At 40.2% G+C, this 13,901-nt stretch overlaps 1 pseudogene; it reads left to right on the top strand.

The window, feature by feature from the left end:
- Positions 1-9,945: 9,945 nt before the first annotated feature.
- Positions 9,946-13,188, top strand: LOC113882838 (annotated as a pseudogene).
- The last annotated feature ends 713 nt before the right edge of the window (positions 13,189-13,901 follow it).

Here is a 13,901-nt window from a genome sequence, read left to right as displayed (position 1 = left end):
TCTCTGCCTTGTCTGAACTGCCATTGTAATTTAACTGAACTTTTAAAAATCCTCCTCACTGTACACACTTTGCTGTAGCTGTTTATTTCCCCTTTCCCTTCTATTTTATAAGCTTCTTGAGAACAAAGTCCATGTCTTTTTACTATTTGTATCTATGGCAAAATGTCTTATCTGTATGTAGTATATTGTAAGTAAAAATATGGGTTGAATTTATTCTGAATTTATGATCTTTAAAAAAATTTTCTTCCTTCCTGTCATCTTTGTAGTAGTTGAGACATTTGATGCTCTTCTGGTTAAAAGTCTTTTCACTTGGCCAATAGACTGCACTTAGTGATCTTAGTTTTTAGTCATTTCTCTGAGCCCTTGAGGAGAAACATAGTTTTATATTTGACCATTCTTATTTTTTAACTCTAGAGATTAATTTGGATGAAAGTATTTCTTTATATTGAGAGTCCATTGTACTGCAAGTATATCAAACCAGTCAATCCTAAAGGAAATCTATCCTGAATGTTCATTGGAAGAACTGATGCTGAAGCTGAAGCAACAATACTTTGGCCACCTGAGGTGAAGAGTGTACTCACTGGAAAATACCTTGATCCTGAGAAATATTGAGTGTAGGAAGAGAAGGTGATGACAGAGGATGAAATGGATGGATGGCATCACTGACTCAATGAACATGAGTTTGAACAATAGTGAGATAGTGAACGACAGGGAAGCCTGGGCATGCTGCAGTCCGTGGGGTCGCAAAGAATTGAACATGAGAGTTTTTGAACAAATTGGTTTATAAGTACCTAAATAAAAAAGCAGAAGGCAGAGTGTAGACTCATATTATTTAAAATGTTTCAGTGATAAGGAACAGAGTTATCACCTTGTTAGACATATAGAATCTTGGACCTCAGCTGAGACTTCCTGAAACACAATTTGTATTTCAGCAAAATCAGCAGGGTTTATAAATGCATTAAAATTTTAGAAGCACTAATATTGGTGACATCTGAAAGGTAGCAGTGTTAGTATGTCCCTTAAGAGAAAAGAAGATGATCAAGAAAAGAGAGCAAGAATGTTGATCCTGAGGTTGAAGTGAGTCAAGGCAAAGAGATTACATAGAACACATTCTTACGGATTTTTGAGAATATGCCTTACAATTCAGAGAACATGGGTTTCATGCATCCCATCCCTGGTCAAGGAACTAAGATCCCACATGCCATGGAGCAACTAAGTCCATGAACCACAACTAGAGAGCCTGGGTGCTGGAATGAAAAGATTCTGTGTGCCACAACTACGACTTGACCCAGCCAAATAAAAACAAAGAAACCAAAACTGGTCATCATCGCATGAATCTACAAGTCTAGTTCCTTTCTCACATTTTCCATATCTTCATCTTAGCATTATAGATAGTATGTTATATATAACATTTCTTGTTTCAATATAGTTTACTTTGATGTTCTCTCCTCTCCAGATTTAGGTCTGCTTTCTGGAGGGAATCTAAGCATAATTCACTACCCTGGTATAGAATATTTTCAGCCCCTAGAATTTTTCTCCCTCATGCTTCTAATTCCCAGTCAACATCCATTTTTTATTCAATATCTTTTTTTTTTAAGACAACAAAGATTCTAATTTTTATGACCAGAGTTTAGATTTGTTTTTGAATTTCATGTTACTAGGGTCATATTGTAAGACCTATTTTGTGTCTGCCTTCTTTCAGTCAACATTATTTTTGTGAGTTCTATTCGTGTTGTAACATATAGCAGTAATTCGTTATTTTCCATTGCTGTGTAGTATTCCATTGTGTGACTGTACCACCATTTAGCCGTTCTACTGTGGATGGACATTTTCATTGTTTCCAGATTTTAGTTATGTTGAATAATGTTGCTTTGAACACTTGTATACATGTCTTTTTGCAAACATAAAGAGCCCTTTCTCTTGGAAATAGACATACAAATGAAATTGCTGAGCCTGGTTTATATGTATTTTTCACATTTAATAGATAAGTGGCCAACAAGTTTTCAGTGGTTATCCCAATCTACCTTTCATCTTCTCAACATTGTCACTCATATTTGATGTATTTACCCTTTAAATTTTAACCTTTCTAATGGGGGTATAGTGTATCCAATTTTTTTGGCTAATGTTTCCATGATGGCTAATGGTACTTGACATATTTTCACATGCCTTTGAACCATTTATATACACTGTTTTGTGAAGTACCAGTTTAAGGTTTTAGCTGTGTATGTGTGTGTGTGTGTGTGTGTGTGTGTGTGTGTGTATGGGAGAGTGTGTAGTGATAGGGAGGGGATTCAATCTTTTCTAATTTATACTCTCTTGCATACTACTCCTTTGTTGGATATGCAGTGGAAATATTTTCTATGTCTTGGTTCACTTTTCATTCTCTTAAAGCTGAATTTTGATTAAAATAATTTCTTGCTAATGGGATACAGTTCACTGATATTTTTTCTTATGGCTATTTTATTCTACTCTTATAAATTACTTACCCCTACCCCAAGGTCAGTTTTCATTCCAATCCCAAAGACAGGCAATGCCAAAGAATGCTCAAGCTACCACATAATTGCACTTATCTTACACTCTAGTAAAGTAATGCTCAAAATTCTCCAAGCCAGGCTTCAGTAATACATGAACCGTGACTTCCAGATGTTCAAGCTGGTTATAGAAAAGGCAGAGGAAACAGAGATCAAATTGCCAACATCTGCTGGATCATCGAAAAAGCAAGAGAGTTCCAGAAAAACATCTATTTCTGCTTTATTGACTATGCCAAAGCCTTTAACTCTGTGGATCACAAGAAACTGTGAAAAATTCTGAAAAAGATGGGAATACCAGACCACCTGACCTGCCTCTTGAGAAACCTATATGCAGGTCAGGAAGCAACAGTTAGAACTGGACATGGAACAACAGACTGGTTCCAAATAGGAAAAGGAGTACGTCAAGGCTGCATATTGTCACCCTGCTTATTTAAATTCTATGCAGAGTATATCATGAGAAACGCTGGGCTGGAAGAAGCACAAGCTGGAATCAAGATTGCTGGGAGAAATATCAGTAACCTCTGATATGCAGATGATGCCACCCTTATGGCAGAAAGTGAAGAGGAACTAAAAAGCCTCTTGATGAAAGTGAAAGAGGAGAATGAAAAAGTTGGCTTAAAGCTCAACATTCAGAAAACAAAGATCATGACATCTGGTCCCATCACTTCATGGGAAATAGATGGGGAAACAGTGGAAACAGTGTCAGACTTTATTTTGGGGGGCTCCAAAATCACTGCAGATGGTGATTGCAGCCATGGAATTAAAAGACGCTTACTCCTTGGAAGGAAAGTTATGATCAACCTAGACAGTGCATTAAAAAGCAAAGATATCATTTTGCCAACACAGGTCCATATAGTCAAAGATATGGTTTTTCCAGTAATCATGTAAGGATATGAGAGTTGGACCATAAAGAAGGCTGAGCACTGAAGAATTGATGCTTTTGGACTGTGGTGCTGGAGAAGACTCTTGAGAATCCCTTGGGCATCAAGGAGATCCAACCAGTCCATCCTAAATGAAATCAGTCCTGAATATTCACTGGAAGGACTGATGCTGAAGCTGAAGCTCCAATACTTTGGCCACCTGATGTGAAAAACAGACTCATTAGAGAAGACCCTAATGCTGGGAAAGTTTGAAGGTGGGAGGAAAAGGGGATGACAAAGGATGAGATGGTTGGATTGCATCACCAACTCAATGGACATGAGTTTGAGTACACTGTGGGAGTTGCTGATGGACAGGGAAGCCTGGCGTGCTGCAGTGTCTGGGATCACAAAGAGTCAGACACGACTGAGTGACTGAACTGAACTGAACACTGGAATCCCAGAATCACATGATAAAACAGTGCTTTAGATTTGAAAATGACTCAGAAAGAAAGGTGAGATTAGGTTGTAGGGTAGGGAATATGAAAAGATGGAGAGGAAGCCCAAGAGTTGAGATAAGGGCTTAATGGAAAATGAAGGGAAGACACAGAAAAATGAGAGAGGAGGGAGAGGCAGAGTAGTGAAAGAGGAGAACACACTGGTCAGGATGTGTAGGAGCATAGTAAGGCACAAAATTGTTGGAGCCAAACGTGTAGCTGGACATATTCAGTTCTTTTCACTTAATCATATTACGGATTAAGAAAACTAAGACCAGAATGCTATGATCACTCCAATATACTGCTATATCCAGCAAGTGTCTATCCAGGAGTTTATCTTGCTCTCAGTCCAAAGCTCCTTTTGAAATGTGAAGTGACAGTCACTCAGTTGTGTCTGACTCTTTGCCAAACTGTGGACTGTAGCTGGCCAGGTTCCTCTGTCTATGGAATTCTCCAGGCAAGAATACTGGAGTGGGCAGCCATTCCCTTCTCCAGGGGATCTTCCTGACTCAGGGATCAAACTGGAGTCTCCCTCATTGAAAACAGATTCTTTACCATCTGAGCCACCAGGAGTGCAAAGTATTTGCTGTGAGGGGTGATAAGCAAACAGACCAGATGAATGAAGCCAGAAAAGTGAAGGGGAATCTTGAAGCAGAGTGGGAGGGAAAATGAGGCCAGTAAAAGGCACATGATTGTAAGAGGCAGTGGATTTCTCTAGCAGGGAAGCTGAGGTTACTTTTGGTGGGGAGGAGATGTAGGTTAAGCCTGTGAGATAGTGTAGGGAGGTGAGCTCACACATGGGTCCTGAGGGGATGGAATTAAAGAGCTAGATTGTGTATGGAGGAGCACCAAGAGACAATTGTTAGAAAGAATATGAGATTGCTGGTGGCCTAAGCACCAATGATTTAAGTCTTGACCAATGCATCAAGAAGGATCCTCAGGGAGTTCTGGTGACCCAGGGAAGAATACCAGACTCCCCTAGGATATCCAACCAACTTGATTTATAATCAAGGTATATCCCCACATGCCCAGATTTCTCTTCTAGGTTTTGCTGGTCCAGGGAGCATATCTCTTAGTTCTTTTCTTTCTTTCCCCCCCGCTCTGGTCACAGTCATCTCACACCTGTCCCCACCTTATCCCTTGAGTTTGGCTTCCAATTCTGGTTTTTCTCAGCTCCCCCGTTTCTCAGTATTTCTCAGTCAGCTCCTGAGAAACCTCTATCCTTTCTGCTCCTTCAGAGTGTCCTTCATCCACCATAGCTGAGTGTATGCTCAGGAGTGGAGCTCCTTGGGAAGCTGCAGGTCCACAGTGGGGCCAGAACTCAAGTACCAGCTGCTTCCTGCTCCCTGATTAGGACCAACGTTGCCCACAGAAGCTGAGTGGAAGAATCAGCAGCTCTGCCCCACTTCTCTCTCAAATTCTCCTCCTGCTCCTCCCTCTCAGCTTCCTCTCCTTCCTCCTTCCATTCCAGCCTCTGCCACTCTCCTCCTCTTTCTTTTTGTTCCTCCCTCCTCCCCTCTTCTTCATCTTCTGGGCTTCCTCCTCTCCTCCTCCATCTGTTATGTCCTTGGTCTCTATGCCTTGCTCCCAACCTGTTGTTTCCAGCCTCCATTCCTCAGGTAGTTAACTCCTCTTTCTTTTCTTCCTATCCAAACTCAAACCACCTCCTCCTTGCTTTTCCCCAGTCTACAGTGAATGGTATAAGCACCGGTGGCTACACAATTTTGGAGTCCAGCACCAAATATAAATGTGGGACCTCATATTTAAAAAGCAGGGGAAAAATGCCTTTCTTGGTTCTCTTTCAGGCTTGCAGGCTTTGGTATTTCCTTTGTTCTCTTGTATCAGTAGAAAGTTCCTTTGTGAGGTTCTTAAAGAAGATTTATGGTCACACTGTTGCCTCTCTTGCATCAGTGGAAAGTTCCTACTACTCCTTGTTTGCTCACCTGCTTGGAAGAGGAAGTAGGGGCATTATCTTAATCTGGCTCTGTCTTATTCTTAAAGGATTTGGGGCTTCTAAGTGTTCCCACATTGCTTTCAGCACGATGGAATCTCTAATAGGTGAGGACAGGCTCTTTTAGCGTCCCTTCTCCACTTTTCTCCTTCCTCCAGCTGCTGCGTGTCTTCACCCGTGTTCTGAAGACAATACAACTTTCTTCCCTTCCCCCTCCCATGCTCCCAGCCTCCCTCCTTTTCCGTTTGGGAGATAGTGGGGCAAGATCTGGTAGGGACTTCCTGCCTTTCTCAGGTCTCAGGCTTGTACCATGAGGAAGGATTTCTCTGGTCTACATACTTGATTCCAGTCTTTCAGGAGCCCTTGGTGAGGTACATGGAAAAAGTGAATTTCCCTTGTCTGTGGATCCTAAGGGTTTTATATATTCACACTAGCCTTTAGGAATTTATTAACAGTTTTAGCTGAATTATTCTTACTGTCTTGTGCAGCATCTGGCATCTGTCCCAAATAAACAAGGATTTGCTTTTCTTATTTCCTTGGAGGAATATGTCTTTCCTTAGGTTTTGGGTTAATTGGTGGTCCTGATACTTCAGTATTGTGATGGTTTCAAGAAAAGTTGTGATTTTGCTTATCCAGCTTTTAAAAATTACAAGTATTCAAGTGTAGCTCTTTCTGGCTTTCTATTTTCTAATCTTAATTTTCCAAAAAGTTTTCTTCTTTGAATTAGCTCAAGATAATTTCTGATTAGTTATATACCAAGAAATAATAAAATAAATAGCCTAAATGCATCTATCCAGGTGATAAGTAGCATAAACAAATATTTAAGAGACTTTGCTGCTGCTAAGTCGCTTCAGTCGTGTCTGACTCTGTGCGACCCCATAGACGGCAGCCCATCAGGCTCTACCACCCTGATGTTCTCCAGGCAAGAACACTGGAGCGAGTTGCCATTTCCTTCTCCAATGCATGAAAGTGAAAAGTGAAAGTGAAGTCGCTCAGTCGTGTCCGACTCTTAGCGACCCCATGGACTTCAGCCTACCAGGCTCCTCTGTCCATGGGATTTTCCAGGCAAGAGTACTGGAGTGGGGTGCCATTGCCTTCTCAGTTATAAACACCATGAATGAGGGAGATCAGCATTTCCAGCAGACAGAAGCGTATGAGAAAACAAGCATGGAACATTCAGGGAAGACCAATAAGAAGAGAATCTTGTATAAATAACTCCAGAATATTCTATTCACTTTACTTCCCACATATTATTACTAGTTTCTTATTATGTGTTGACCTAAAACAAATAGATGACCAGATGTATCCCCAGACAAGATGGGTTTATTCAGGAAGAACAAAGAATTGCAATTTGGCATCTGCAATCATGGTGAGCCATGTGAAATCCTGAGAACCCCCACTTTGGGTTTCCTGACTTTATTTAATTGAGGTTTTTGTTTATTAATTTTTACATCATTAATAAGAGATTTACAGCAGGATCCTTTGTGTAAACATCATACTTATTAGCATGTACTTTAGTCAAAAAAAAAAAAAAAAACACAACAAAACCCTAAAATTTCTCATATCATCACGTAAGGTTTTTTGCTGTTGTTCAGTTGCTAAGTCGGGTCTGACTTTGGGACCAATGGGCTACAGCACACCAGGCTTCCTGTCCTTCACTATTTCCCAGAGTTTGCTCAAACTCATGATTATCTCATCCTCTGTCACCCTTTCTCCTTTTGCCTTTAATCTTTCCCAGCATCAGGGTCTTTTCCAGTGAATCAGCCCTTTGCATCAGGTGGCCAAAGTCTTGGAGCTTCAACTTCAGCATCAGTCCATCAAATGAATATTCAAGGTTGATTTCCTTTAGGATTGACTGGTTTTGATCTCCTTGCTGTCCAAAGGACTCTCAGGAGTCTTTTCTAGCACCACAATTTGAAAGCACCAGTTCTTTGGTGCTCAACCTTCTGTATGGTCCAACTGTCACACCTGTACATGATTACTGGAAAATCCATAGCTTTGACTCTACGGACCTTGGTCAGCAAAGTGATGTCTTTGTTTTTTAATATGCTGTCTAGGTTTGTTTTAACTTTCCTTTCAAGGAGCAAGCATCTTTTAATTTCATGGCTGCATTCACCATCCACAGTGATTTTGGATCACTGAAAAGAAAGTAAAATCTGTCACTGCTTCTACTTTTTCCTCTTCTATTTGCCATGAAGTGATGGGCCCAGACGCCATGAATTTAGTTCTTGAAATTTGAGTTGTAAGCCAGCTTTTTCACTCTCCTCTTTCACCTTTCTCAAAAGGCTCTTTAGTTCCTCTTCATTTTCTGACATTAGGGTGGTGACATCTGCATATCTGAGGTTGTTGATATTTCTCGCAGAAATCTTGATTCCAGCTTGTGATTCATCTAACCTGACATTTTGCATGAGGTACTCTGTATATAAGTTAAATAAACTGGGGGACAATATACAGCCTATGGTACTCCTTTCCTAATTTTGAACCAGTCAGCTGTTCCATGAAAGGTTCTCACTGTTGACCCACATATAAGTGGACCTTAAGAAGCATTACTATAAAGCTAGTGGAGATGATGGAAGTCCAGCTGAGTTATTAACTAAAAGAGGATGCTGTTAAAGTGCTGCACTCAATATGTCAGTAAATTGAAAAACTCAGCAGTGGCCACAGGTCTGGAAAGAATGCTTTCATTACAGTCTCAAAGAAGGGCAGTTGAAAGAATGTTCAAACCTTGATTCAATATCTAACTTAATTGCAGTTTCGGCCTTCATCAGAAATGTAATCATAATCAACCATTTTGTAATTTTGAATTGGCACTGATGAGATAATCTTCCAGGTAGGCTCTCTCCATCTTCCAGAGGAAGAAGAGGCAATCTACATGATAAAATTCTTGCCATTCCCTTCCCCTCAAAAATACGTCCTGCCTTAAAATAACCCTTTCTTTTCTTTTGAAAATTGCTCCTCTGCAACACCTTTCTTCCTATAAAAACCCTCCTTTTTATACTGTTCCTCTGTGTACCCTTCCAGCTTCTAGAAAGAATGCTGCCCAATTCATTGAATAAAGTCCATTAGATCTTCAAATTTACTCAGTGAAAACAATTTTTTAAACAGGCTATAGATCAAATACCTCAAGGCAACCTCTGAAGACAAGATCCTGTTGGGTAAACAAAAGAGTTAAGGGCCACCATTTTGGCAAATGTTTCAAGGAGGCTGTTTTTTTTTTTTTTCTTTCTTTTTTGTTGTTTGTTTAGAGTTTATACTTTATAATAAGTCTCAGCATGCCAAGATTTACAATTCTTGTTTTAGATGTTTTTTCTCCCAAGGAATTTAAAACATCTTGAATAAAGTGATTGTATTTTCAGCCACTACATAACACAATTCACAGGTGTAATAGACGTTTGGTTTAGGCAGATGCTAAGTGATTCTTTGGTGAGTGAATACATGTCCATATAGGTCAAATAGAGGAGGTTTTTCTTTACATGTTTCCATATTCCTGTGGTCTTTGTGATGGCTACTGGCTATTCCCTACGAATAATGAAGAATATGTATCAGTTTATACTGTTTCCCAGAGAACTCATAGGGTATTCTGAAAAAGCTAATAAAGGAACCAAGACAAGTCAGAGATATGAATGAGGTGGGGTGAAGGTGAGAAAGAGGAAGAGAATATTTGAGGAAATATTCAGAAAAGCAAGAGAAAGACTAACTGACAGAAAAGAGCAGGGGCATGAGAATATTAGATATGATGCTAAGAAGATGTTTAGTTTCATTCTTTTATTGTATGAATGAGAAGAGAGGCCTTACAAATACATTGACTTTCCCACAAGATTTGGTCCATAGCAGTTAAATTATAGAAAGGTGAGCAGAATGGATGTTGGTGTCAAGGTAAGAAACTGGAATCCAGAGAGGAGTATCAGTACTGGGAGGGAAATGAATATCTGAGTATGTGGTCCAGGGCTTAGGGAGGGAGCAAGCTTTCTTTTTTCAGTCAGTGACTAAAGGAAAGGTTTGCCTGTTGGCAGGAAGAGGAAGTCAGAACAGAGGTGTTTTGGGGTAGGTTTGTTTAGAATAGAAATCAAAGACCTACTTTTCTGTGAGAAAGGACATCTGCAAATGAGATGCTGTTTCTGCAACTTTCATTGTTCCTTACTCTCCTCCCAGGTGGTGACAATGAAGAGGGTAAGAGCTCTTTTCCAGGAAGGTGTGTGTGTGTGTGTGTGCACACGCACGCATGTGCATGCATGTGTGCCTGTGTAATGGTTTCCCCAAGCTGGAGATTGAGAGTTATCAGCCCAGTTCCATTCTAAGTATCCCTGACTCCAGGTCTCTGTGCTCTCTTGAAGGTTGTGTATAACTAACTCTTGGGACCCTGGGGCAGCCAAATGTCCACTGAGATATCGATGGCTTGCCTTTTCTATTGTATACCAAGTTTTCCCTCTTTGGTACCTTTCTTTCTCCATCCTCTCTCCTTCCCAATGTCCCTTCTCATTCTCTTTGTTCTTTTCCTACAGGCTTCCAGGAGCCAATCTCCTTCTAATACATTTGGATTTTATGATTTTACAACCACCCCTGGGTACAAAATCTGGGCTTAGCTTAGTTGGGTGACTTGCAGACTCATGGCTGGAAAAGCAGCTCTCACACAGTCATTTAACTTTGGCCTTGGTCCAAGGGCCACTTCAACAATGAGGAGTTAATGGAACTGCAAAGTGTATCTCACAGGAGATTCACTATAGTTTTGCAGGTATTTCACAATGCCAATAAATGGCAACTTGAATGTAAGTTCAGTTCCCTCTGACTGGGGATACAGTGCGAGGTATGTGTGCGTGTGTGTGTGTGTGTGTGTGTGTATCTCTGAGTTTATTTCTCTAATATACATCCTCCAATCAATTTCCACTCAATTCTGAACCGTAACTCTCCTTACCATGGAACAGCAGTTGGGCAAGGGGTGTAATCCAGACCCTGTCTTCCTATAATGTTCAAGACTTCTGCTACTTACTTATACATTTCCCTCTCATTGACTGCAGGCTTGTGGTTTATTATATTCCAACAGTGGTCACCTGTGACAGCCCCTTTCACTCGACTCTGACTAGATACCTTCAGTTTCCTCACTCTATGATGGACTCCTTAAAGTGTGACTTTCTTCCCCATTCAATCTCTTCAGCAATCTCTATTTACACACTCAATATAACCTATTGCATTCCACTCACTCTTGATTAATATACTCCACACTGTCTCACTAAGTCCTTCCTTATTATGTTATTATCTATTATCTACATCCTTTATATTGCCTTCTTCAAACACTTCTCATGCCATTCATCTCTTTCTCAATCTCCAACTACCACCAATTTCCTTTTCTTTGAACTTTTGTCAAGCCAATCTTGCTTCATTTCCTCAAATCTTCTAAACTTCTTCTTTCTGCTTCCAACATTCTTTGATTCACATTTTCCTTTTAATGTCCTCTTTTCTCTGATTGGTAACTCCTCTTCCCTAGATCCCTTTGAAATACAGATAACAGAAGGCCGTGAGTTGCATGCTGGTGAAGCATCAATAGACTTTGTGTAGTTTGCTTATCAAGGATCAGAACTGCTGAACTTCCAGACAAGTCATGTTGGTCAGCAGACTATTCAGCTTTTACAGACACACCCAGGAAATACATAAGCTGCTGAATGACATCTGCCCATGTTTCCTCTTGGGTCTTCTTGAGGCAGGAAAGGCATATCTCCAGAGATGAGGTCAGTCCTGCACCCTCTCTCCACAAATTTTTTGTTCTAAAATCACACCTTCTCATCTTCCTAACAAGGAGCCAAGTGGGGGAGGGGATAATGGGTGATGACTGCTAACGGTGGGAAAAGTATGTCCATCTAAAATGACATGAAGCTCTGAACCTCTGAGTCTGTACTAGAGTCCTCATCTGACTATTTTCTCTGTCCTATGCAGTAAGACCAGAGGCCTGGCTCTCCCTTGGCCCCAGTCCTGGCCCTGGCCATCTGATGCTGGTTTGTCATACATCTGGCTTCTACCCAAAGCCCATTTGGGTGATGTGGATGTGGGGTGAGCAGGAGCAATAGGGCACTCAGAAAAGTGATGTCTTGGCTAAAGCTGATGGGACCTGGTATCTTCGGGTTTCCTTGGATATGGAAGCCAGTGAGGCATCTGGCCTGAGTTGCTGGGTGAGGCACAGCAGTTTAGGAGGCCAGAACATCATCCTCTACTGGGGTGAGGAGGAACTGGAGCCCCGCTGGGATGGGAATAGATGGTCCTCAAGCAGAGAAAGAGAGCTAGATGGAAAATTGGGGGATTCTAGGGACTCCAGACCCAAAGGGAATAAAAATAAGAAATACGGGAGTTGAAAATGAGAGCCCCATAAATATAGGAAGGAGGTTAGACGGAGTCATCTCTGATGAGGGATAGGAGAGGAAATAGGGAAGAAGGAGATTGTTGAGGCAGATACTTGAATAACAAATGAAGAGCACAGAAATGCAGTAAAACAGTGGGTCGGTTTGAGAGGACACCCTTGTGTGCACATCCATCCGCAGATCATCACTGGTCTGTGGGTTGGATCATTTTGACAGTGATTGTGCCCTTGGTACTCCTAACAGGTCTTGTATTTTGGCTTAGGAAGCACTGGTGAGTTTTTGTGTCCGTTTTTCCTACCCTTTCCCTCAGTCTTCACTTGCTTGCCCATCTTTTTTTTCTCTCTCTTTTCTCAGTTTTCCTCCTCCCAGCCCCTTTCTTCTTATCTATCAGCACCTTCCTTCTCACCTCCATCCCATGTAGAATGACTTCCATCTCTATGCTCATCAGGACACACTGTGAACCCCCAAGCACTCTTCTCCCTTTGGAAAGAGATCCCAGCAGCTCAAGAGCTCAGGACACATGTAGACATAGGACAGTGATGATGACCTTTCCACTCTCCTTGTATACCTGTTTTGGTTGTTGTTTATTTCTACCTAATGATCGATATAAGCTAAATGTAATTTTGCAGAATTATTTTTCTATCCTGTGTCATAAGGCTTTAAAATTCATAATTTAAATTCTGAATGGAATTAAGCCCAAGGGCCCTTCATGTATTTAGATGTGAATAGACCATCATGCTTATTTCAGATATCACTTCCTGAAGAAGACCTTCCCTGATTCACAAGTGGGAGCTGCCTCTGCTTCATCTAAAGTGCTATCACAATTTAACTGGATTTTGCTAAATCTTCTCCCCATTTTAGACCTTTTGTTGTGGCTATTTAAGTTCCTTTTCCCTTTTAATTTTTAAGCTTTTTGAGAGCAACATCCACGTCTTTTTACTATTTGTATCCCTGTCAAATTGTCTTACCTGCATGCACTATGCTCTCAGTAAAAGTCTGTGTTGAGTTTGCAACAAATTTATATTCTTCTAAAACTCTTTTACTTTCTGCCATCTTTGTTGTGTTGAGACATCTGATGCTTGTCTGGTTAGAAGTCTCACTTTGGCAAGAAATTTTGCACTTTCCTAGTTATTTAGTGATTTCTTTGAGTTGAAACAGATGCAATTTTCCATTGACCGCTCTTTAAAAAAAAAAAATTTGTTTTACTGAAGTATAATTGATTTCCAATGTTGTGTGAATTTCTGCTCTAGAGCAGTGTGATTTAGTTATATATATACACATATATATACATATATAAAAGAATATGATAAGGAATATATTTCATATTACATATATTTTATTTATTTATAATATATTAATTATTATATATCACTTAATTAATATATATTAATATATATTTCATATTCTTTTTCATATTCTTTTCCATCATGGTTTATCACATGGAATCGTGGTCTATTGAATACAGCTTATATCATTATATCACTTATATCATGGTTTATTGAATATAGTTCCCTGTGGTATGCAACAAGACCTTGTTTATCCATTCTATAAACAGTGGTTTGCATTTGCTAACCCCAAAATCTCAGTCCATCCCTCACTACTCTGTCTCCCCCTTGCCAATCACAAATCTATTCTGTATGCTTTAGAGTCTGTTCCTAATTTGTAGATAAATTCATTTGTGTCATAGTTTAGATTCCACACATAAGAGATATCACATC

Source organism: Bos indicus x Bos taurus, chromosome 3 (assembly GCF_003369695.1).
Source record: "Bos indicus x Bos taurus breed Angus x Brahman F1 hybrid chromosome 3, Bos_hybrid_MaternalHap_v2.0, whole genome shotgun sequence".
NCBI classification, from domain to species: Eukaryota; Metazoa; Chordata; class Mammalia; order Artiodactyla; family Bovidae; genus Bos; species Bos indicus x Bos taurus.
The sequence above is the reverse complement of the archived record's forward strand: the minus strand, read 5'-3'. Positions and strand labels throughout refer to the sequence as shown.